This window comes from Ptychodera flava, chromosome 12, assembly GCF_041260155.1.
Source record: "Ptychodera flava strain L36383 chromosome 12, AS_Pfla_20210202, whole genome shotgun sequence".
Lineage (NCBI taxonomy): Eukaryota > Metazoa > Hemichordata > Enteropneusta > Ptychoderidae > Ptychodera > Ptychodera flava.
Genome location: NC_091939.1, coordinates 32,272,502 through 32,277,318, shown reverse-complemented (window position 1 = coordinate 32,277,318; position 4,817 = coordinate 32,272,502). Strand labels below are relative to the sequence as shown.

General features: G+C 37.0%; 1 long non-coding RNA gene across 1 annotated transcript; it reads left to right on the top strand.

Moving 5' to 3' along the window:
* Positions 1 to 280: 280 nt before the first annotated feature.
* LOC139145650 (uncharacterized) lies at positions 281 to 1,788 on the top strand. The gene is made up of 2 exons (XR_011554986.1): positions 281 to 511; positions 1,191 to 1,788. It is a non-coding gene; the product is annotated as an uncharacterized lncRNA (long non-coding RNA).
* The last annotated feature ends 3,029 nt before the right edge of the window (positions 1,789 to 4,817 follow it).

The window sequence follows — 4,817 nt, the reverse complement described above, 5'->3', positions numbered from 1 at the left end:
GATTGGCCAATCCCTTTTGTGGTCGGGATAACCGCAAAGGATTGTTGGTAATATTCAGCTTTGTGGGGGGGAAAAACACCTCCGTCCTAAGATCTTTTGACTCCTGGTCGCAACGAGAAATTTTTCGGAAACATTTGATTACATGAATGTCATATGCATATTTGATGGCACCAAATATCACATCAATCTAGAGATTGCCGTCAATGTCATCATCTTTCATGTTATTTTTCCGGAGGGGGTCCGAATAAGAGCCACTCACGAGTCACCTGACACATAACACAAAAGCGAGATAAACATGGCGTCCACACGAAGGCGTTTGACAGTTCTCCTGTTAATCACGTATTCTTGCGTGAACTTCGTATCCACTGACTCTACAAGAAGGTGCAGCGTGATGATAGAGAGGGTTGAACCTAAGCGTATAAATCCCAAAGGTCCGTGCAGCACCATGGAAGAATATGATTGTGACTGGCCACCAAGTGTCAAGGAAGTTCTATTGACAGCTACAGAAAAGGTAAACAATGCATGATCCCAGCAATATGGTCACGGAATAAAGTCAACGCGGAAATTGTTTGTGATACCTTCAAAACACGACCCCTGTAAAAAGAGAAAACGAGAATCCGTGAAACCAAGTCACTGCTGCACGCACAGTCATCCGTTTGCTCCACGTCTGTCAGGTTTTGACCTACTACTCATGAGTTCTAACTTCAGAAGAAAACATCGCAAACACCACCTACATATTACCACAGTCCCTCTATCCACTATCCATGGATAGAGGGACTGTGATATTAAAGTGACTGATACAAGTACGCCTCCCTCCACTATAATAACATGGCAAATTATACTCACGCGATATGGTTGCCATAGTAATGTATATGCAACTTAATTAGAAGAAGTGACATTTAATTACTTGCAAGAAATGGAAGTTTTTATTTCAACCTCTTCAGCAGAAAGAACGCATGTTTTGCCATTACATTAGTCCATCAATCATATCTTAATATTTCAAACCATCAATGTTCTCTACAAAATTACCGAGTCAGCTAATATAAATTACATAATGATTGTATTATCATTATCATAAATTTACATAAGTTGAAGAATGATGTGATCAATGGAAAATGTCTTTAGGGAGATTCATTGCCATTTGTAAGCAAAATAAGCTTTTCATATTGGCTTTATTTCTTCCGTTGCAGCTTGGTTTCCCAGCAAGTACTCTCCTCTGGCCAGATACCTTGGAAAGTGTCAAAGATCCCATCGTCCTGAAAGAAGAGACATTCTTTAAAGTTTCAGAAACTACCACAGAGCTTTGATAACAAATGGTTTTCAAGGACACTTTCAGAGACAATGAATTTCTAAGATTTCACCCTATTGATTTACTTTTGTCAGAGCAAAAGATGCAAAGTATCACATTACTCATCTTTTTTCCTGTAAAGTACTCTCTCTGCATTGTATGGGTATGCGGCAATAATATGAGTATTTTATGCTGCAGATAGGTTATCATTTAAGACTCAAGGCATTGTTCCACTCAAGGAATGTCTGAAACAGCACGAGTTTTCAGACACAGAGCAGTTTTTCCTATGCAACACTATCAAATACTTGGGATGAGTTTAGTTCATTATTCACTGTCCAGGGCCAAGGTCTTCTACTTCTGAATATAGGTATTGGCTTCACCCAATCAAATGGCTGGATAATACCAGCTAGACATATAATTTTATATATGTATATTTTCTAAAGTATCAAAGCTATTTGTAAATAAACAAAAAAGCAAATAAAGAGATCAAACAATGAAAATATTGATTATCACTTTTATTTAACATTAAACCCGCATTGTGTAAAACCTGCACACAAATTGTTGCTGCCGTCACTTTTATTACATTGTTTTCCCCCATAGGACAAAGATATACATACATGAAAGGTACTTGAATAAGCTGAGGTTTGGCATATGAAAAGATTGTTTTGGGATTAAAGTGACCATTTTTCAACACTGAGTATAGTATGTTGATGATGTCGCATCTGTGAGGCAGTGGGAGAATTTTCCAAAATACACCATTGAAAAGAAATGTGTTTCATGGAGCATGTCACATAGCCAAGAAATGAGACCAAAATTTTATATAATTTTTGTGAGAGATTACTTGCTTTGCTACATTCCAGGAGTTTAAAGCATTCAGCAATAGAGGAATCCATAACTCTATGTAATGAAGTGTGTTAACAAATCACAGAAAAAAGATGTGGCCAAATAAACATGGTTTGAAGTCCTGACATAAATGGAGCAGAGGGTGCTACACAAATAGTGAAAGTGTTATTGGCACTTTGCTATCTTTTCTGGTTTGTGATCAAAGGTATATGTTAGCTCTAACTTCCAACAGAGGACTCTAGAATATTTGTTGTCCGCCTTGGCACTGCTTGTGGTGTGATATCAAAGTTTCTATTGCCAAACATGTATTTCTATGGATGAATTCTTGTCAGTGTTTATCTGTACATATCCTGACTCAGTATTGATGAGATAAATATGAACATTAGGTATGTCATCAGTAACAATTTGGAGATGAAAATTGAGTAAACGCCAGGGACAAAATTGACATGTCTAATAAAAATCCCTTGAGGGACGACAACAATCTGAATTTGTAGATTTTCTCACACATTATCCAATGGCTGATGTCCTCTCTGGTGAAAGAATGGAACATAATTATGAATGAAACAAAAGAGAAACAAGGAACAGAATAACAGTACAAAAAAAATGTCAAAAACCTCGTAAGGTAGAAGCGTAGAATAGTACATAGAATGCATACATCAAAGTAAAAACATGAAAACAGAAAATCTGTGACTTCTTCTGTGGCATTGTTCATGTCCACTTATTGAAAGCAAAATGGACATCGCAGAGTGATGCGTAAGTACAACTTTGATCTCTAACAACTATTTCAGTACACTGATTATTATGTAATATTTACAGAAAGTGGCACATTTTTCATCTCACATTCTATAATTTCAAAGTATCTCTTGAGAAAAAAAGCATTTGCATTTATTTGAGAATGTGTTGAATTTGTCTAGACTTTTATAAATACAGTTTCTTGTGTATCTGAAATAGCTTGAAAATTCATAGGTTCAACTCTCAAAAAAAATTCCTTTATAAGAAAAAAACATTGACCATATTTAGAAAAAAGTGACATCTGCAAAACAGTAAATGAGAACATTCTAAAATTCTGGCACAGTCAAGGACTAGAGTAGGAATTCTTTACTTGCTAGGGTCTGCCCTTGTCAAATTGATTAATTTTATGACGAATTTTACTTTTTGCCACTAGGGGGCGCTGATCAACTGATGTGCTGATGCTTCCAAAGGTGGAAGTTTTATTGTCGTTTTACGACTTATCCGGACACCAAACTTGCTAATTACCCAGCAACTTCGCTGATGATATTGAGACTTTGATCAGTAATTACCAAAGCACTTTGGTAATTCACCTCAAACTTGATACTTGATCTGGCTGCAGTAACTCCATGGGTGGCAAAGTGTAAACACAGACGCTGACAGCCACAGTGCATACAGTGATAGCATAAACCAATTTGAGACATGAGTTTGCACTCAAAGTATTCAACAGTGTACCCATACAAAAATTGCTGAACAAAGTGATGAAAATGGCACAGGACTAATACAACTTGCAATGCAGTAAACCTGCCCACTGCACCAAAATATTTCTGTAACTTCAATGGACATCATATCTGATTGAACAGTCTTACTTCAATACTTTTCCACTCAATTCGTGCTGATTTAGGCACAATTATTGAACACCACTCAAACTTTCAATCACTTTCCTAAATCAACTTAAACCTGCAGAAATGGTAAAGGAAGGTAGAATACATGTAAGATTTTCAATCTCTGTATCTCCATGAACTGGCATTCCTCGATCACATTTATGCTGATAGACAACCATTGCCAAAAGGCAGCAAAACTCCGCAACGATTTCGAGCTAAACTGACACAGTATTTCATATCCCTGCATCAAATAAAATTGAAAACACAATCCCATCAGTGACATTTGGTAAAATTTTCACATGAATCATATCTTAAAATTAAAGAAAAGTGAAACAAAGACGTCTTGTACTTTGCCGATCAACAGCACAGTGTCAACTGTGAAGTGGCATCTGCATTGCCTGCACATAAAAGCAACTCATGACAGCGTACCCAGTATCAAATGGTCTGCATCTTATGAAAACAACAACTGGCAGTGAAAGTTGTAATAGTCACCGGTAAAAACTCTTCACAGATGAAAGTATAATTGTTTCAAACGAATGAAACTGCAGGTTTTAGAGAAGGAAAACCAATGGGGGGATGCGCGGAGTGGGACTATTCTATTTGGGTGACGGATTATAAATAAACTGGATAACGTAGGATTTTCTTCACAATACTGTAATAGGAATTCCGATGTCCCCATTTTGTAACATAAGTAATATTTTTCCTGCTCTGAAAAGTAATTAAACAAACTCTAACGACCCATTATACTCTTCTAACCTCTCCGTAGTTGAGTTTTACATGTAACACGGATGAACAGCACACATGTACATATGTTGGTTTTACTGAGGAATGCTGTTCAGTGGAATGCCAACCCCTGGTCACAAATTAGTTTATGGCACTAGTATGATACTTATCAGTGACTTTGTATACACATTGTGTACCCCATGGAGCACTCATGCAGCCAGATCAAGTATCAAGTTTGAGGTGAATTACCAAAGTGCTTTGGTAATTACCGATCAAAGTCTCAATATCATCAGCGAAGTTGCTGGGTAATTAGCAAGTTTGGTGTCCGGATAAGTCGTAAAACCACTGTA